The following is a 22,471-nucleotide window of genomic DNA, read 5'->3' as shown; positions in this document are numbered from 1 at the left end:
CTCTCTCTCTCTCTCTCTCTCTCTCTCTCTCTCTCTCTCTCTCTCTATCTCTCTCTCTCACATACACACACATGGAGAACACACACATGGAGAAAGAGCTTTTAAAGGCACTATGTACCTGTTGTGAGAGGGGTGTAACACCATGGAAGCTGATATCCACTCACATGCATTAACACAAAGGCGTGGCGAAGTTGCGGTCAACAAGAAGAAAAGTTCGGTCAGAGAAACGATAACGCGAAACATTTCAAGAGAGAGGAAAGAGAGACAAGGATGGAACATATAAAATTAAAAAAAGTTATGTATTATTGATATTGTTGATAAGCGCCGTACAATGACTGGCCTCTTCCCCAAAAAGAACAAAAACACATTCGTCCACATCTGTCCAGCAGCCTCTGACTGTGACCTTTTGACTCCATAACATCATCAGACCTGCCCCCCCCCCCCCCCCCTCTGTCACATGGAAAATAGACATACACGACGGAAATCCCTTCGTTAAATTTTAAAGGTGTCATCGAGACTGACCTTTGTGGGGAAAACTTTCCACTTAGTGCGTCTGGTATCCACCTCATAATAATTTTTTCTCTTTACTTTTCTTTAACGGATGCACTTTGCCTTAAGCCTCGTCTGTGTCATTCAGTGAGTTCCTACATCTCCCAAAATGCCAACTTTCAAGCAAATGTTAAAAGAATTTGATGACTTGACCATTCGCTCAGCTAACGGTTGCTACACCTGTCAAGCTCTCTGGCCTCACGCAACACATATGCAGTTAACAGTGAGACTGTGGCCAATTTACCATCAAAATTCTCAGTCATTTTTTGAAACAATGGGTCCTTTATTTCAGCCAGAGGTAGACAAACGCTGTTGCTAAGAGATGTGTCAGCTGTAGCTAGCGAGTTAATTAAGCTAACATTAGCTCATGGAGTTGGTCGGAAACGCTGTTTCCTGCTAACTTTTTAAATGTTTACAGCTGACTCACTTTAAAATGAGAATCATGTAAAAAGGTTCTAAAATATTAATTTGATGGCTACCTACATGATATCGTGCTAAAAGGCTGATGCTAAAGCTGCATGTCCCCGACAAAACAAAGTTAGCATCCACACCAGTTAATGATTCATGTAGGAGACATGGACGGGACGTTTCCCTTGTAAAAGAGATTTTAATCTTAAGGGACCGCCTGGTTAAATTACATTAAATAAAAAAATTAGTTCGGCATGTATCAATTTTCACTGTCTTTTCAAAATAAACTTCCTTGTTCACAGGAAACAACTTAGGTTAGATTTGGGCAACAAAATGACTTCACTGAGTTTAGTAAAATATTGTGGTTGGGGTTAAAATAAGCAGCCTATGTTTGTTCTGTAGTTAAGTAAGCTAAGTTACGTAACTTTACATAACGTACTTAACTTGCGTACTTAACTTGAAATAAGTCCATATTGAATTTGGGTTGTACGGGACACTAACAACGGTGTGCTGGGTGAAAGTCCTGTAGTTTTTGACACGTCCATCTACCCCACACAAACACACACACACAAAAAACACACACACACGCTCCTGGTTTAAAAGGCAAACTGAGTGATAAATACCTCCTGTCAAAGTTTTTGCTATTGCATCAGTGTGTCCATGCCTCTGTGTGTGTGTATGTGCGTTGCTCGGAGATGCTGGACAGCAACATAGCAGTAGACAGTCATAACAAACAGCGAAACCATGGTTATGATGAAGCCACACAGCTGAAAAATACACACTCCAGCACTCCACCCACACACACACACACACACACACACACACATATACTGTGGGAACTCTTAAATACATTCATGTCCTAACAGAAAGTGCCACAAATGCGTAAAAGAATAACACACGCACATTCAAAAAGCACTGCTGCATTGATGGCTTCTGTAATGTTGGACAATGCACTGACTGCAGGCCTGTCAGAGTCGCCTGTCAAAGCATCTGACAGCACCCATATGTGTTCCCAGTCTCCCACCAGCCTAGGCCTGCCTGCAGCGAGGACGCTATCCGCAGTGCAAAGTGAAACATAACAAAATGCAGCACAATATGGAAATCTTCACCAGCCAACAACCACACATTTCGATATTCATTTTGGCTTTGAACTCTTTTTAGGAAATCTCAAAAATAAACTTTCCCACGGAAGCAAAAGCTTCTGCGAAAATGCTGGAGGCGAGTAATCGCTCCAAAACTGAGAAATAAAAATCTGTTTTTATAAATTAAAATTGTTGAACCCTTGGGGGTTTTGGAGAGCTTTCTTCAGTCGGGGTGTTGGCACACTGCCTTTGGTGTAATAAGATAAAGCAAAAGAAAGAAAAATGTAATATAAACAAGTGGGTTAAGACTGCGCAGCAGAAAATATATACATCAAATACTGCAAAATGATGAAATGTTGCATCAGGATTCAATAGAATAACAGCAACTGGTAGTATGTTGAAATAGGCCGTACATAGGTTAAAAAAATGTGTTGAATATTAATAGATATGAACATACATACACACAAGAAATATATGAGAAACATAAATTTAAAGTAATTACACACAATGAGCAAATATATTCAAATATATCCAGAGTATAATGTTCATATTAAATAAGGGTAAGGAATGTTTAAAGCATCTTTGTCCATTAGAGAAAAGCACATTTATATCGTTAGCTGTTGTAGTTGTTCCACTAGCTCCTATAACTCACTGAAATCTCTTATTTTAGCATTTCTTTATTGGTCTTTGAAAAAAAGAAAAAAAATCGATCAATATTGTAAGATAAACGAGTCTACGACAGCATCATTTGCACTTGGAAGTTGAAATTGTTCCGATGTAAACAACATTAAATCGTCGGCATATTAAAATCCAGCCTTTACCAGCCAAGGCAGTGAGTGTAGCCTACTTTTCATCAAAAATTGGTTTCCACCTTCTCCACCAACACTCTTCTAACGTCATTTGTCCTTAACAGTCTTGGAATTGCATACATTGGGTACGAGTGGAAAGCTCTTGAGGAGGGAATGAGCCCAATTGTATTGACGTGTGATGATGTTAGACCCCATAGTTTTCATTTCAAATAGTGAGACCAGGTTATTAAAATGACCTGCAGTGACCTATACAATACTCACAGCCTCATAACAACCAGTAACTAGAGACCTGGGGCATTCAGAGGATGTATGGCTTTCCTAGGTATATTGACAATAAGGGTGTTTGTTAGCAGTTTCCAGAACGGAAGCCCTACCAGATCACAACATGGCTTTTTATTTGTTATTCCTCAAGGTCTTGGTGTCTTAATGTGGTATTTTGGAGGGATTTTTGACTATTTTATCAATTCTTGAGTGGTTGAAAAATAGTTAAATCTAGCATTTAATCTGTGCAACAAATGGTGTCAACCCCAAAATTGTGGCAATAGCTTATGTGGGAAGTGAAAATGGGAATCACTTCCATCGTGATGTTGTACGCCCTTAAGCTACAGCTGATGACAACAATAGTATGATGATATCAAGCAGGTTCAATGTTTACCACGTTCACTATCTTATATGTTAGCAAGTAGCTGTAGGTATTTTTAATTAGCCCAAAGTGTTGAACATTGGCAGTAGCACAATTAAAGGATAACTATGAATGACCAACCAACAGACCAACCATTGCCATTGCCATGCCAAGCGCCCTGCTGCTAGCTTGGCTAAAAATTGCCATCCTTGTCTAGACGAGTTAAACAAACGACATGATCTACTGTTGAGTAAGGTCATGTTCCTGGCTGGATGTTTAGTCATTTGCAGTCCTACAAATGTCCATGTGATTTCTAATTGAAGTGTCACTTCTGGAACAGTTCCTGTTTCACTTAAGCTACATATTAGCGTGTGAGTTAACACCACTCTCCGCCTTGATGGGTGTAAAGATTGCTGCCGGTTGACCCAGTAAAGGTCATAGATGGTGATTTTTAAATTGTATTGTCTATGTATGCATGTTAGAAAAGGTTATATATACATATTCCAATTAAGGGATGGAGGCAGTCAAGGTAAAAGAGACTACATGGTTTTTACAGGGGGATTATTTGCAGTCTGCTGATTCTCTGTTTTCTTACCCCCTGGCAAAAATGGGCTGATTTTATCCTCATGGGAGAGGAAAAGAGAACAGTGTCACTGCTTTTCTTAATATGCTGTGCTGTTGTATAATATATCCTGGGGAGGACAGAGTTTGTTGTACAGACAATTTTTAAACAAGGGAGTTTATATTGTTCTATCACATGGAATCCATTTAGTTTAAAGAGGGAAACAAATGGAAAGGAAACGTTAGCTTATAGCCTTAGCTCTCATGCCTTTCTGCTGTCTCTCCGTATTTCTTTTCCCTTCCTCTCTGACTCTCTGTCCCTGGCAGTGAGGATGGAAAATAGTGCGCTGGACTCTGGAGTGCTTGCTGAAAGTAGGCCTGTTGTCTTGGCCCTGATTGATCTGTCCCCATTCCCCCTCCTCTCACTATTTCCTCCACCTCTCCACCCCCTCTTTCTTCATTTTCTCCTTTCTTCTTCTGCCATCAATTCCCTCCAGGTCCGCAAATGAGAAAGGTGATAGTATTTCTTTTCACTCTCTCTCTCACACATAATCATTTTCCTCTCTGTTTCTCCATTGTAGCACTCACAGTGCAGTTACGTTGGCAGGCACGGTAGCAGGGCCTGTATTCATGCATTAATGCTGCAATATTAAGGATGACTCTTTATTCTTGAACGGTTCCCAGCGGAATCAAATCAGCAATGTTGTAAAACTACACTCTCGTGTCAGTTTAACGTTTCTTAACTGCGTACACACACCTGCACGAATATATTGGCAATCACTGGGTGTTAGGCTGACGGTGGCCGTTTGGAAAATTCAAAAAAAAAAAGCTGCTATCCTGTTTTGGTTGTCTCTCACCGCTCTCATCAGTGTTTTATGCAGCAGCGGTCAGATGTTGACGAAAAAGCTCTAAAAACCCACCGAACGCTAACTCTCCAGCACCGACGGGTGGAAACAAAACGTTAGCTAGTAGCATTTAGCAACTGAAGCTGATTTTTCAAGGAGTCAACGTTGACTTATTTATCACGTAATGCTACTTACGTACTTATTTTAACCCATCTTTTCTCAAACCTAAGTAGTTTTGTTGCCTAAACCTAACTAAGTAACTTTGCTGAGAAATTCACCATAACAACGGTGATAGATAATATGTTAGTGTTGCGCGCTTTACCTTAAGTCAGTTGCATCGCTTGAGTGTGTGTAGCCTACATATATTTGCGGAAACCCCATCGATCTTCATATTTAGCAATAAATCCTTTGATATTGACGTAACTTGATTGGTAGTTGTTTGGTTATTCTGTTCTAACTGTAGCCTAGCTTTTTAACCGATTATATGACGGGGTGATGATTGTGCCGTGGGCACCTAAAATAATCCCTCCCACTTCGCAACTCCATACACACACACACACACACACACACACACGTGAAAACACACGCAGACATGCACACAATCTGCTGGTTTAGAGCCGGTTAAGGCATAGAAAGCCATCTCTCTCCTTTGTCCCTGTGTGGATTGAATAATTGTTTTGTTTTAGACTTCGTGACCTCCCTCCCTCTTCATTTTCTGACATCAGAAAAAAAGGACAGCCCCCCCCCCTCTCCCCCCGTCATCGAATAAGGGCAGAAGCTCTGTAACAGATATCATATAAGGGCAGAGTGGGTGAGAGTGGGAGCTCGGCCAACATCGTCCACTGCCTGCCAGATGTACGAGCTCTCAGTAAATTGACTACACACACGTTCACACAAAGTGCTGTATCATGAACGTGTACACACCCGGTGACAAGCCAAACCAAATACGCAAGCATTACCGTGATTTGTGAACGCACATAACTCTGATGTCTCAGTATAAATAATCAGCGTTAATAATTTATCTGCATATACTATCGGACAGATGAACTGTGCGAGTGTGTGTGTGTGTGTGTGTGTGTGTGTGTCGGCATGGTAACTGCAGGAGCTGTTTGATCCTAGTTGACCCTCCCTGCTTCCTCTTTCCTCATCAGCACTTCCTGGACTCTGCTTCGTGAGCAGGTAGCACACACGCGCCATCTGCTCACAGCTCACACACACACACACACACACGGACGCTTAAACACATTTGTGATCCTTCACAATTAGGAGCTGTACGCATTGAAAGGCACATATATTACTGAGCATAAGCGGGACATAATGTTCACATATCTACTCCTCCTTTATCATTCCATGACACGCTCGTATGACTCGTTGAACATGAGGCCAACCAATGAGTGAACATGGTGGTTTTACGCCGCATTAAAACGGGCCATCCAAGTAACCGGTGCTCAGATGGAAACGGGTCATGCTGCTCAGCATAAAGGCATTGAATGGGTGGTATAATGTAGAATTTTAAAATGACATATTTTGAACTGGACTGTTTTTACACTCATATGGTCAATATAACATGATGGACTAAATAATTACCTATTATGTGGTGTTAAAGTTAGTGTTTTTTAATGAATATACTTCACAGGTGTCCCACGAAACTCACCACTGTGTCAAAGTTAAGTCTATGCTGCCAAAGGCTTTCCTATTAGACTGGGGAAGGTGGACCTACCTTCAGATGGCCCTGATCTGAATCCCGCAGCATAACATTTGACTATGTTCTGGGCTTTCAAGGCCTGACAAAGTGGAACCCCACTAGGGTTGGCCGATTGGACGAATATATCGGCTATCTACGATTGGCTGAGTTCATCGACGGTTCTTTTTTTTGTTCGAAAAACTTTGTATTTTCACATCTAAATTAAAGGTTTATTTTTTTGTCCAAAACAGAGTTGCTGATTGTTGGAACAGTAGAAAGACGGTTGTATTTTTCAGTTCACGAATATTTCCTCTCTTGACATTTTGTAAGTTTATTTTGTTGACATATTTAACAAAAAAAAAAGGTAAGAGAGCTTGTGGAACGTAGCAAACTTGTAGCTCGAACAAGAACACATCCCCAAGCAGAAACTACTAGTCGCCAGTTGTTGGGCTGACAGTGGTCAGTTGTAAAATTCGAATATATGTCCCGACCCTAACCTATACACGACTGCGCCTCCCCGACACCCCTCAATCCCCAAGTGGACATTTACAATTCAACTCCATCTTTTTCTCCCCAAAAAAACTAGAGAGAAAGCAAAGTTTTCATTCATTGAAGCTGGGTGGGGCTCTGCTGGGAATTCACAACACCCTATGGACCAATAAGATTGATTAATAGGGTAATTTGTCCCGCCTCGTAAAGCCCAGTCTGCCGACGCCCACACAGTCCTGTAAAGGGATCTAATCCCACAACATAAGTGAGTGGGTCCACTATGGCTGTGTACACCATTTATATATGCAACACCACTATCAGATATCGTCAAAACATAACCACCTAGTTGTGTATTATGTGCTGTACCTGCGCACACACACACACACACACACACACACACACACACACACACACACAAACTGAATTACTTCACTATTTCGTTGCCTGCCGCAGCAGAACTCTGGGAAAATACTGATTTCATGATGTTGCTGCAACACCTCAGCCTGCGGCCGAACCGACTCCCTGCCCACACGCACGCACAACTGGGGAGCACTGGGTTGCACAGAGGCGGTTGCCAGGCAACAAGCATCCTCCAGCTCTCCCTATACATGTAGACGTGTCCTGCGCACACACACACACACACACACACACACACGTGCACACAGGGAAAGACATTCCCATTGCCGTAATGAGAGAGGTGACAGTGTGGCATCCTTATTTCCAGACCGAGTAAAACAGTATCTGCCTCCTCCGGGGAGAGACGGGCTCCGAGTGATGCGTCTTCGTGGAGACTCCTCTACTCAGACATTCAGCTGACGCCAGATCAGCCGAGCTCGATGCAGCGAAATAGCTTCGGTTCACTACCACATTTAACTCATTAATTACTGTAAGTATAGACTCCCTCTCTTGCTCTCTCTCCTCGCCCTCGACCCATATGGGGCGGTAAACGCACTAATTGTGTGAATCAAAGCAAAGCCAAAAGGGAGCCATTAAGAATCATGATCGGGAAAACACCACAATGCCACGGATAAACAGCAGCACTCATGTCACAAATGAGTGATTCTAATGGGGTCAGCGAAGAGACGTACAAGTGAAGCCTCCGAGAATAGGATGAAAAAAAGCTAGTAAGTGGTCTTTGATTTAAGTTTTTTTTTTTCATCAATAGTTACAATTTGGTTCCATCACTTTGAGGAATAGTTGTATGTCATTAATGAAAGGTAATGAAAGGCCCCCAATGATGTGTGAATAACCATACAAACTATTAACTAATGTGAGGAAGAAAAATAACAAAAACATTTGAATGCAGATGTAAATATTTTAAACATCGTAGAGCTGAAATTAAAAGTCTATTAATTATTCATTTGACAAACAGTCGGGGACATAAAAGGAAATTTGTATACGTCACCTTGGCCCCCGGGAAATTATGACGTCCATTTCATAAAGACAGAAGATATTCGTCATTATGGATGGATAATGAAAATGAGTTTACAATTTGGCTGTAAACTAATAATTAAAACAACCCATTACACGTACAAAATAATTTACGTAACACAATTCAAATGAGCTGTGGCATTTCTGGAGGACAAAGATCATTCACTGACGTAAATCACTGAAACAGACGTTGGACGAGGAGCTTAGGTGCAGTCGTTTCTTAACGATTGAATAAACCAGACATTGGAACTCGATCAGACTAAAATAGATTAGAACTGATGTCCATACTATATAATCTCTATCTTTCTCTCGCTACCTAATTCACCCCGGGACCATCTCTGTCACTCAGAGTGCCGCCGTGGGGATGCTTTCATTGATTGACAGCTGCATTATGGGAGAGCAGCAGCCAACAATTGCAGTGTCAGACCGGATGACATCATGAGATGCAACCAAGGCGTGCGCACAACGCTGTAACGACGTCGCAAACACGTGCACTAACACACACACACACACACACAGTTCAGAGTGTTCCAGAGGATGTCAGAGGTGCAGCCAGCTGAATTAATTTACTATAAATACACACGTCATATCTGTGCTAACTCTCCAAACACACACACACACACACACGCACATCACCCTCGAGCACATAGGTGTGATACTGACGCATCTGTTCCTGAAGCCTCCGACAGAGGAGAGAAGAGGAGCGTGTGTGTGATAAACTGACTCCCACATGAAACAAACAGACCTGCCCCAACTTTCTTATTCTATTACCTGATCTATTACTCGTTTCCCCTTGAACATCGGCCTTCCCTTCTCTCTTTCCTCATCCTCTCCTCCATCCTCGCGTCCTCCCTCCCGACCTCTCACCTCTTTCTCTCCTCTGCTATCTTCGCTGCCCTTTTAAAGCTGTTGCACACCAAGCACAGATATACGTGCACGGAAAAATATATTGAAAGAGAAAACAAATCGTGTTTTTCTTACGAATGCTTGCACATCCAGCGCAGCGGAACATCTGTGTTCAGGGAAAGAATATTCGGACGGACCTGGGCTTCAGTGGAAAAATATGTTACACCAATGAAATCCTTTGTTCCTGCTGATGTCATTCCTACTTGCAAGCTAGCTAGCTTTTGGCTTCAAAATAAACTTACAAGGTAGGTTTAGTTAGATTTCAGGTTTACTTAAGCAACAAAAGTACATGGTTAAGCGTTAAGTACATAAGTCACGCAACAAAAAGGTTAAAACAAAGTCAGTGTAGACTTGTTTTCACACAGGACACTAACAGCGGCCTCCTGGGTGAAAGACTTGTAATTGACGGAAAATTTGTATGCCGATATATTTACACAGGAAAAATTAAATAAGTAAAATCATCATTGTCATGAAATCATACAAGAATAAAAATCGAAATATGAATAAAGTCTTGGTTCCAATCGGCAAACATCCAACAGCCCAGCATTCTGTAGGATTGTTTCTTTTAAAAAAAGAAGACTGAACGCTATCACATGTGAGCTAAAAGTCTATATGACACAACACATCATTGTCCGTTACTGCATTAATAATTCAACGAAAATGTATTGATCGATTATGATGTTTTTTTTTTAAACCTCGCTTGTGGCAGGGCTCCAGGGAGGGTAATGTGGGTCGGCAGGCAGTCGGTCCACTTTGGTTCAGAAATAGCTCAACAACTGTTGGATAGATTAACATGGACATTTTGCACAGATGTTCCTGGTCCCCAGAGGTCGAATCCTACCGAGGTTTAGAACCAAATGCTGTACCTGCAAAACCTACGGCATTCCAAACAACCTCAGCTGTGTGTGGTGTTGAGTGATTATCACCAGATGTCAGCATGGCAACACGTTGTAAACATTACATTTAAATATCCAACAAATTCTCACCCCCAGATCGTCAAATGCAGACGCTTGGTCATTGGCCCAACTCTTGGCACTATGACGCTATACCTACCCCACTAGCCTCAGTTTTGGACTCGCTCGTTATTTTCAAAGGAAACTCTTGTATTCACAGGAAATGTACAGCTTCCGCTCATTACAAGCATTAACTCTCTTTTCAAAATAAACTTCAAACATAGGTTTAGTTAGATTTTAGGTTTACTTAGGCAACAAAAGTACTAGGTTAGGTGTTAAGCACATACAGGATGTAGGTAAATAAAAAGGTAAAAGAAGTCAATGTTGAATTGTTGTCACACAGGACACGAACAGCTGCCTCCTGGGTGAAAGTCCATCTTTGTAGTTAGTTGAAAGCCTGGTGCATAGCAGTACTGACCCAGCTGTGGTATTTGACAAATTGGGAGTGAGGACGGCTCAAAATAGCAGCAGGTTAGCATTTTCAATGTGAGCAATTTAGCATGCGGATATTAGCATTAAGCTTAAGCCACTCTAGTGCTAAAGTACAGCCTCATAAAAAGCATAGCATGGCTGTGGACTCTATTGGTGAAACTATTCTGCAGACGTGAAAACCTAAACAGTGTAGATGTTGAAGACTTTAGCATTAAACTCTGGCTTAATCTCGATTTACACATGCTTCGGGGGCGTGTACATTACCAGTTACACCTTAACCTAGTCACTAAACGCGTGCGGTGTAGTCCGTTGCTGTTAAGTTATAGCAGAAATTAGTTCAAACAAAGCTACGGTGGGTTTGAACTCACACGTATCTGGCGCAACAGCTTGCAGGCTCAGTACGAATGATAGTTCTGTGCACGAGTGTGTTTCTGTCTGTGTGCACAATGGTTGGCTAAGTGCATAGGACAGGATGACGAGTGATGATTAGTTCCGATCCATATTTGCTCAGCTGCACACACACACACACACACACACACGAGCTGCCAGGTAAACAGGAAGTTGGGTGATTGAATTAGAGAGGAGAGACTTTCCAAACGGATACATGTCCATGTGACAGAAGAGGACAGAGATTGATAAAGGGGGAAAGTAAAAATGGAAGGCGGGACAGGAAGTGCTGATACAGGAAGTGATTATGGGACAAACCGATCAATATGAGCAGGCTGTAATAGACTGTATTATCGCTGTGCTGTTTAACAATGTTATGAATTTGCACCAACATATGGTTAATTCACGCTGACAACTTGAAGGTTTACATTGGTATCTTTTCTTTCTTTTGCCATTCATCAGTGTACTTTCACAGTCATCAGAGATCTTATTTCTACATCCGTTAGCTACATGCTATATGTCAATAAACCTAACTGTACAAAACTGAAAGTGAAAGAGAGAATTAAAGGGGCGGGGCTTTTAATCTATGATTGCTAATCGACTGTTCGCTAAACCCTCACCTGACCAATGATTGTCTAACTGTAGTCTAGCTGCTGTAATGAGGCACAGGACGTCTGTTAAACTTTGGATTTCTCCGCATGTTGAAGAGATGTGTACAGTGGGAGATAACAAGATAGCGTTACTTTGCCAAAAGCATCAGTTAATCTCCACCCTGGAAGCCTTTCCTCAGGTAAAATTAAAACATGTTTAAAAATAGGAACTGTCGAGTTAAGCGGCAAAACAGGATTGAGTTTAAAGAAACTCATTTGTTAAAAAAATGTTCACTAAAGTTCTTAATCAAATGATAAAACATTCAGTAGATTTCCTGTTTTCAAGTATTTAATTCACACAAGTGTATACAAACCATGTGATTAAACGGGGGGGGGGGGTGCTACGCTTCTGCAAATAGTGGAGAAAACTGTTTGCCTGGGGCAGGTATCTTTAGCTAGTCTTTTAGCACAATACATATCAAGTGATACTTAGTGTACATAGAACACAGTATTTCATTGTATTTTATTCAAACATTCATTTGTATTACCTGTTTTTTAGTTCTCCAATGTTAGCCGGTGGAGCATGTGGTAGGAGAAGTAATGTATAATGCACTGTAGGCTTTTACCAGGACAATAGGTTTATTTCCATTATAACCTGCTATTTATACACACAGTGAAACTGTAACCCCTGCCTTGACCACACATTCACTCACACACACTCCGCTTACCATGGGAGGCTGTCTCCATGGATACAAGAGTGGTCCTCGATTGAACTCCCGCTGAAACAACTCTAGTTATCTAACCAACATTGTTTTTCTGAAAGGACGGCCCCATTGAAACTTGACCACCTGCGATCAGGGTGGGGAGCTCCTCGGGTCTCTATCTCCGAGACACAGGACGAAGCGGCGCAACGGAGATAAGCAGAGCTGAATACAGCGCAGAGCTGAGAGGTCAAACTGCTGGGGGGGGGACATTGTTGTTCTTTGGATATAAGAACAACAATGTTCCTGTAAAGCTGGTAGGTCTTTATTCATGTAACAATCATTTAAAAGCTTAAGTAGTATGTGTGTACATTCAGTATACCTTCAGTAACTAGCGTAGGTTAGAAGTGCTAATGCTAGTTAATGATGTGCTAACGTACTCTGCTAATGTTAGCTCCGCGCTTTTACGTAGAAACGTAACGTTTTCGAAACATATATATCATATTACGCAGTGTTAACCATGACTAGCTCCCACCGACAATAAAGAAAATCTGAAACGATCACATGAGAGTCGAAGCTGGCCGATGCTGCTCTCTGATTGGCCGGTCTGCGTCCGCGAGACAGGACTTAGCGATGGGTTAATTATGTGAACAGACTTTTTCATAAAAAGTGTGCCTTTGATCTGGACAATAAGAAGTCCTTCTGCTAGAAACAGCCGTCCTGTAAACAACTGTGTTACCGTCACTGTTACTGGAATAATCAGTGTGATGAGATGTCTCCGTGTCACAGACGCCTCACACACTGACAAGGAAACCAGAGCCCTGTTTCTTTCATCATGATTTCTATTAGTAGAGCTGAGCATCAAGCACATCTAAAGCCCTTAAGGCTCCATCTGTTCATGGCTGATATTATACTGCTTCATCAACAGAATTTGTGTCAAACGCTTCCACAGAACAGGTTGAAGTGGAGTTTGGTCAACAGCAGATGATTGAAGGACAGTCTCTTCAAGCAGGACCCAGCAGCCACGAAAACTATATTAAAAAAAGAGATTAAAAATGTGTTTTATGTATTTTATGATTATGATTGCTCATAAGACCTTGCACTGGGAGCATTGCCACTGCCAGTCAGCGGTGCACTGGCGCTCTATAGTTACCTAGCAACAGCTTCCTCATCCGCTATCAAGGTTATCTCCCTGATGGCTAACACGTTTGTCAGAGCCACACACACACAAAACACATGTGTGTTTGAATGCCATACACATTCCTGATAACAAGCATCTGTTCTGCTCTGCTTCTTGTTAGTGTTATTTATTTATTGCATGTAATGACGTCACTGCTTTGTCTGATGTATATGCACCCCCCCTCTCGAGGATGACGTTAGATGGTTGGTCTGGTTTGTGATGGTTTCTACCTCTGTGAGCCTCAGTGTGCTCAATACATTTCAATGTAGAGGAAAAGTTAAGGTTAGGGTGTTCTACACATTGTAGAAGAATCGTCCTGTATTAACATCCAAAGTCAATTTATTTAGCAATAGTTGTTAATATACGTATCTTGGCCTGGAACAATGTTTTTTGATTAACTGACATGATCTCTAATTCCTCCGCATGGCCGTAGGGCACTTTGTGTTTAGTGATAATTAGCTATCATTAGCATATATGTTACAAGACAACAATAGGTTAAATTAAATCAAAATTTATATAATTTGACTTGATTTACAAAAAGTCTGATTGTATAGAAGTCTATGAGAAAATGACTCTACTTCTCACTTGATTTATTACCTCAGTAAACATTGTAAACATGAGTTTATGTCTCAATCTCTAGTTTCAAGTCTTCTTCAATACAGCATGATGTTCATTTAGTAAATTATGGTCCATTTAGAGTCAAATAGACCATAAAGCAGGGGATGCTTTAGGGCGGGCTTACTGTGATTGACAGGTCGCTGCTGCTACTAGAGCCGTTTATGGCATCACTACGTTACTCCTCCGCATTCCAAATATGGTAACTTCCTTTCACTGGTCGCAAAAAGCCAAGATGGCGGCGGCCGTAATACAACGGGGCGATGGCCAAATTGCCGAACTCAAGGCTTCAAAACGGCAGTCCACAAACCCATTATTTACGTCACAATGACTACTTCCACTTCTTATATACAGTCTATGACCAGAGTACAGCCTTGCTGAGCTGCTAGCCTGGCTGTAATTTACTGTGTGTTCAAACAACTCATTTTAGAGGAGGTGCATGCAAAGTCGATGTAAAGACAGTTCGAGGCGAGTTTGTCCGGGGTAGCGGAAATTGACGCTATTGCATTGAGTTCCGAGTTCAGTCGGGTACGTCGGTTGCTAGTTTCCTACCGCTAAAATGTTGCTACATTGGTTGCGAATAAACAGAAACACTCCAGCCTCCTCCTACTTATTAGAATTATATCACGGACGTCTAGCAATACTACCCAAGCTTATGCTCACCCTACACAATAGCAATTGAAGGTGTCTCCCTTTGTTACACAGGCAGAACTGGTTAGTATTCAATTCAATTCAATTTATTTTTGTATAGCCCAAAATCACAAATTACAAATTTGCCTCAGAGGGCTTTACAATATGTACACATTTGACATCCTCTTGTCCCAGGACCCTCACATCGGAATGTTTGAATGAATGAAGTATGAAGGAGACCAAAAGACAATGTTGATGATAATGCAATATATATGATTTGGTGGACAATTTTCATCAAAGTGTCTGAATGCACACACGTAGAAGTGGCTGGAGTGAAAGCCCCAAAACCTGCGCTGTGTTAAAGCGTCAAGAAGAGTTTCCATCTGGGACTGGAAGACAAAAACATGTGCTTGATTCTGGATTGTCTGCCCCTCGTCCGCAACATTTCAGTCCAATTGTCATTTTACATCTGAGCTTGTTTGCCCGGAGCGATGCTCAATACACTGACGTCCAAGTTCGGACACGGACGCCACTTCCAATCCCCGTACACTTAACACGCTGAGACACGCAAGACGGCGTGACGGCACCCATGCAGACAGGCGAGCACACTCGCGGGCAAAGAGGGACTTCCAGAGGACCGAGACACACCCTGGGGACGGTCACATGGATCGGTGATCAATAGAGGCCATGTGTCTGCTGTAAAAAGACCCCTCTCTGCCCGTCTCTCTGACTGTTTTCACTGCTTTCTGCTTCCTCTCCATTGCTCCTTCCCTGACCCTCCACCACTCTCTTGTTGTCTTTATTATTTTGTCTCATTATCATTCAAACACAGTTCAGGTTGTCTCTGAAGTTGTCCTTCTTGACTCTCCTTTCTTCTTGCCAACTCCTCGTTGAATGATTTTTCTTTCTCTCTCTTTCTCTGATCTTCAATTAGGCGGTTCTAATCATGCGAGGGCATATTTAGCCTCCCGATGTGATCGTGCGCAAACAAATTTTCACATCTAACAAAACCTAAAACGTCCCACTTAATCACTAATCTTATATGTACACTACCATTAACCTCAATTCAACAGGCCCGATTTATCTCAGAATAGGAATCACAAACACAGTGTGTTTGAAATGAGAACCAAATTTATGCCAGCCTCCACATTTTCCGTATTAGTAACGGTAGTAAGGCATGGTGTCTCTAACCCAAAATCCTAACTTTGTGTGTGAGATAGTCGCATAATTGACAGTAAATCTGGGCCAGTGTGTTCTAAACCGCCCAGAACAGGATTGCTGATGCTGCATTACTCAGTAATTCATTCATATGGATGAGAAAGGAAGACTTTCTGCAAAGACAGCACTCCTGTTCTCAGACGCCTGATATATTGTGGACACTGGTCTGTATCTTACAGTCAAATATCTCATCGGGGTCCTGGGGCAAAATTAGGTGAAGGGTCAGTTTCTTAATCTCCATGTAACAACAGACAAGCAATATTTGAAGCTTCCTTTTTGACAGGGTTTCCACATTTTTCTCTTACCTTGTATAGTACAGCTAGGTATTGTTTAAAATGTAATGATGCCAGTACCAAATCCAGTACCCTTAAAGTGATACTGACACCAAAAGAGTACTTCATTCGATACAGATCACGTGAATGGAAGGTTTGTTCGTGTCCCACTGGCTAGCTAATCGCCGCCGCACTGCACAGCGGTTAGCGCTGATAACACCGTCCAGTGTTGCCAACTCGTCAGTAAGGAAAGTAGCTATTGGCTGTCCTAAAAGTCGTTAGAAGTCGCTAAATGACGTCATCGCCTAATTTGCATAATTGTAATGAGCGCTGTAGGAGAGACGCGGGAACAGCGGCGGCTTTGCGCATGCACGATTCATTTGCAGTCTGGACACGGAGAGTGTGGGTCTCCTCTTTCTGCAGCTGGGACTGCTGCGCGAGGAGTCAAAACACCAGAAAAGTCTCCAACAACAACAGAAAAAGTAGCTAGATTTGTCGCTAGTAGCTTTTGACAAAAAAAGTCGCCATGAGGGCTTGGAAAGTCGCCAGATTTAGCGAGAAAGTTGCCAAGTTGGCAACACTGACACCGTCCCACGGTGGCGAAGAGGAACGGCCACCCTCCGGTTGCCTAACAGGTTAAGATGTTAGCTTTGTCAGCACTGTTGCTATTGTTAGGGGGCGTTTTTTCCTCAATCATACATGGCTAGAAGTAGAGAGAACTCAAAATGCCATAAATCATAAAAAAAAAGTATTTAAACGTAAAAAGTTGAATTTCTTTCATAATTTCTTTTAAAGAAATTGGAAAACAATGGATTCTATACATCCAACATTTTTGCCCACCAGTGTTACCAATGTTGGGAAAAAAATGGAGGCTCTACTTGTTATCCATATTAAAATATTTCTACAACCTACAGCCTCTCCTCTCCTCTCTGCTCGGTATTCAGCAACCTGCAGTTCAGTCGAAGTTTCACGGAATTCCTGTCACGTGACATGGCTTCCTAGTTGTATTGAGGAGTGCAGAATTGAATGTTTTATTTGAGGTGATCGTTCTATTTGAGACATGTAGAATAAAATGGTTTTGATGAAATGTTACAATTTTAAGCTTTGTTTTGGCTGCTTTTTCTGACGCAAACGTTTGTCCCAGATGATGTGTTCAAGGACTGTCAGAAAGATGAAAATCTGAGAAAAATTACTTTTTTCTACAGCTTGTGGTTCTGATAGACAGTGTAGTTTTGGTGATTGTTTAAAGAAAACATGCTTTTCAATCCCGCCGACGGGTTTTGGGCTTCAGAGGGTTAAAAGGTATCGACACCTTTAAAAGGTATAGAGTACCAATACCCAGCCCTAGCAAAAAAAGGTCCATTTGCAATGGGCAGAGGCCTTTGAGACAGCTGTGCAACACAGTTATTGTCATCAACAGTGCTAATGAAGTTTAATGACTGACCTTTAGCAACACTCAATCTGCTTCTCGGGTAAAAGCCATGACAGGCAAAATTCACAAAAGGCATTTGGAGGTAATTGAAAACAGAAACACTGCCTTTTAAGAGCTGATGTATCAGCAAATGGGATAAATTCAAGGCTAACAGAAAGCACTGCCGGCAATGCTTGTTAGGAAATAGTCTATTATATTGTTAGTGTCATTGTAAACAGGATTAAACAAGACTACGATTCTACAGCCACGCTAGCGGCCCCGGGAGGCGGCACTTAGGCACAGCAGATGATGGCACTAAAAGAAAAGTTAGGGGATCACCAAAGTCATTGTAATTCATCCAGAGGGGGACATGAATGTTTTTACCAAATTTTATGTAAATCCAGCCAATGATGAATAGGATATATTAGATATTTCAGTCTGGACCAAAGTGGCGGCCCGACCGACACTGCCGCCCCAAGAGCTAGCATGGCTAAAAATAGTTGTATTTGCCTTTTGCAAATACCCAAATAGGAATTTAACGAGGTTAAGTGGGGCTGATACGGAATGGCTGTAAGGCATCACACAGTGGAATATCCATTTAAAGTCGAAATTGTTGTTTTAGTGGAAGAATATTAGTTTAGCTAGTGAGTGTCTGGAGGTGAAGTTGTTCAGTACAATTCAGCACATCTATATGAAATAATACTAAATTAAACTCACCAAGTAAGTTCTATAGGAGAGAGACAGGTCAAATACAAAGCAACATGTCTTCCGTATTACATCTACTGTATTAACATTGCTATATTATCTGGTATCACCTTCAGGTGTAAATTTCTCCTGGACCCATACTTTGGTATCTCTAATTGCTGGAATTCTTTGAATTTGCCTGTGTTTGCATGTAAAGTGGGACACCACTGGAGGACGAAACATGTGATTCCCTCTTTTCCCTTTACTGTCTGTGCTGTTTAACATCACCCGGGCATGAATACTACCACAGACGTGTTCTTAAAACGAATGAACAAGGGGTCAACTGCTGCCTTCGGGTTCTCCCTGCATTGGGCAGAGCGGAGTGCACAACACTTGCAGCTACGCCCGGACAAAGACACACAAGTTCAAAACAATGAACCTCTTAGTCTACATATGATGTACACGGAGTGTTGAGTGTAATTGATCTCAGTAATATTTTCAAGGAGTGAGCCTTAAGGTCCAGATAAAGTCAGATGCAAATGCTCCCATGTGACGCGAAGCTTTCAGTATTTGTTTATGTCACAAACCGATCAGTATTCGGAATTTGTAGAACTCGTCCTGCTTCATCTTTTTCCATCTTGACTTTTTACAACCGGTGAATGGAGGTTACCATATTTCGATTGCAGAGGAGTGACGTAGAGACGCCGTATACGTCTCTGGTAGCGGCAGCGACCTGTCAATCACAGTAAGCCCGCCCTAAAGCATACTCCACTTTATGGTCTGTTTGACTCTAAATGGACCATCATTTACTAAATGAACATCATGCTGTATTGAAGAAGACTTGAAACTAGAGATTGTGACCATAAACTCATGTTTACAATATTTACTGAGGTAATAAATCAAGAGAGAAGTAGAGTCAGTTTCTCATAGACTTCTATACAATCAGACTTATTTTTGGAACTGGAGGAGTCGCCCCCTGCTGGTCAGTAGAGAGAATGCAAGTTTGTAGAGACTTCCGCATTGGCTTCACTTGTCAGAACCGGAGGTTGCCGCCTGATATAATATAATTTGAAGTCCCTAATTTCAAAGTGCCATGTTGGATTATATTAATACGGTGAAAAGTCACTGAGGATGAACTTCGCTGAATGTCTGAATATCAATCTTAAAACAGGATGTTGGCGTCGATCAGTGGTTGGGACGCCAACAAGGAACTCTATCGCCACCTGTTCTAACCCCTACTACCCCATATACTGTTCATGTCTGCGCTTTGTAGATGACAAAATCTACATCACGCGGACCCTTGCGGTTACACAGATTCAGAAATCATTTGGGCTTTAGTAATTAGGTTATGAGATGGCCTATATTCATGGTCATTGATATGTGCAGCAAATATGGACACAGTGAAATCTAGTGATGTTGATAGTGCAGCTCTACCGCTGTCTATGGACTGGAGAGGACCTGCATTGTCATCAGATTAAGCAGCTCTGGTGCAGCGTAGACTGTGCCACTGTCCGGACTGAACACAGTAAAGGTAAAGCCCTACAATCCCATGGAAACATTCAGTATTTGTGGCAGAGACACAGAAGAAGCAGCGAGAGTAAGGCAGGGGACGGATTACTAGATGAGGTCATTTGATGTCAGAAGACAGCTAGAAACCACATGGTCATATGTATCCATATTGTCCTGTATCTCCCCTATATTCATTCCACCGCTGCAGAATTATGAGCACCGCAGCTAAAATTTCGCACAATCATTAATATCCTCTGCTCTCATATTTCACAGAGGATCTTAGCTTCTTCCCTCTCCACAAACACGGACTGGAGCAGAGGAGAGTCATACAGACTGAAGGTAACGCTGTCGGTAGCGGTTACAAACAGGTTTGGTTGTGAATGACGCGCTAATGTGCTAAAGGATTCTGTGTTTTGGGGTTTTTATAGCTGAGCCAGACTCCAATTTGGCCTTGGGTGCTTGGATTAATTTGGCATCCAGTTAACGCACCAATCATAATTTAGTTGTAATGAAAACTCAACTCCTTCTGTTTTCTCCTTGTGTTCCTAACCACTGTTTAGAAAGACGGAAATATCGCGAGTAACAGGCGAAGCAGTTTTAAAAAGTGACATTTTAAGTAAGTGCTGTGCAGTGGCTCTAATTTATGCAGGTGTGAAGAGTTGTTCATGTGGATTTCAAAAAAGTAACTGAAAAACATATCGGGAAACTGATAAAGACACTTTAAAGCAACTTTAAAGTGTTACATTGGAGAGGGGGAGTTTGGTTTGGTGGCCCCAAAGCAGTCCACCAAGGGGAAGCACTGCTGTTTCATTTAGTTTCATCTATTGATTAACTTTGTACATTACACTGCGTGTGCTATAAAGTGTATTCTCCTGCGGACTTACTTCTAATTGGCAAGGCTTTGCTGTGAATTAGCTGAGTGCGACGAATGACTCGGTGGCCTCTCTTCAAGTACAGACCTTTGGCCAGCACTGTGATGACTATACTGAACAGACAATGACCTCATCACACACACATACACACACACACACACGATTCAGACGTGAGGCTAACCAACCATCAGAGTGCAGTTTCCACTTTGATCACCCAAAAGCCACCAAATAACTGTCATTTACAGGCAAGTTTAGACTCTGATCACACACACTAACATCCCCACACATGTACTGTACACATGTGGTTGTCTCGTAATATGTTGCCACACACAAGAGGCAACCACACACACACACACACACAAACACACACACACACACACACACACACACACATCATGGAAGTACTCCACAGTCAACAACTGGAGGACATTTAAGTCACAGGACATCATTATGTGTTCCCCTCTCTGGCCTCCTTCATCACAGGAGCCACATGTTTGTCATTGAGGAAGTAGGGAGGGAGGGAGAAGAGGAGGAAGAGGAGAGGATCAACAGAGTGATAAAGTATACACTGTAGGAGGAAGGAGAGGACGGAGGACAAGACCTACAAGCTAAACAACAACGTCCTAAAGCGACGCCTGGAACATGAAATGAGCACGTCTGGCTATTTAACGAATAGCGACCGAATAGAATCAGAACACTGCAATTTCAAAAGAATGGTAGAAAAATACACTTATTCGCTTTTTGGCTGAGAGTTAGATGAAAAGATTGATACCACTCTCATGTCTGTTCGGTTCAAATGAAGCAACAGCCAGCAGCTTGCTAGCTTAGCTTAGCATAACGACAGGCGACAGAGAGTAAAAGTTCGCCAAGCTTTGTCTGAATGAAAAAAAAAAATTTATAATTCCAGTAAAACATGTTTTGTATGGATTAAATGAAATATGACATGTTAATTAAGGAAGCAGGTTACTTTTGAACTGAGCCCAGCTAAGCTAAGCTAAGCTAAGCTAGCAGGCTGCAACTTCATATTTGCTGGACAGATACAAGAGTGGTATTCTTCTCATTTCATTCTATGGGATAAAGCGAACAAGCGTGTTTTCCAACATGTCAAACTTTCTCTTCAAGTGAAGGCAGTTTTCATTCATTACTCCAATCTCGAATTTACAAGGATTTTGCAGCAATGTGGGCCACGCCAGTCCTTTAGAAACTATGTTGTTCTAGAAAAACATGAATTTTGTGTTGCGTAATTTTTAGTTAAAAATGATGGACCACAAATGAAAGGAGTCAGCTGAGGTGGTTCGGGCATCTAATTAGGATGCCTCCTGGACGCCTCCCACTGGAGGTTTTCCAGGCACGTCCAACTGGGAAGAGACCCCGGGGAAGACCCAGAACACGCTGGAGGGATTACATCTCCCAGCTGGCCTGGGAACGCCTCGGGATCCCCCAGAATGAGCTGGAACATGTTGCCGGTGAGAGGGAAGTCTGGGTCAGCCTGCTTGGCCTGTTGCCACCGCGACCCGACCCCGGATAAGCGGAGGAAAATGGATGGATGGATGGACCACAAATGTATTGTTAACACATTTTTTGTCTTCTGACAGATGACAGTTGCACGGCCACATGAGGTCCTTATCTGG

The 22,471-nt window shown here is 42.1% G+C and overlaps 1 protein-coding gene across 8 annotated transcripts in view; it reads right to left on the bottom strand.

The window, feature by feature from the left end:
* The window catches only part of caskin1 (CASK interacting protein 1), an 89,421-nt gene that overhangs the window by 42,819 nt on the left and 24,131 nt on the right, over positions 1–22,471 (bottom strand). The window lies entirely within an intron of this gene.

The sequence above is a fragment of the Anarrhichthys ocellatus genome, unplaced genomic scaffold, assembly GCF_004355925.1.
Source record: "Anarrhichthys ocellatus isolate YVR2014 unplaced genomic scaffold, GSC_Weel_1.0 scaffold106, whole genome shotgun sequence".
Lineage (NCBI taxonomy): Eukaryota > Metazoa > Chordata > Actinopteri > Perciformes > Anarhichadidae > Anarrhichthys > Anarrhichthys ocellatus.
This window is presented reverse-complemented; position numbering and strand designations above follow the sequence as displayed.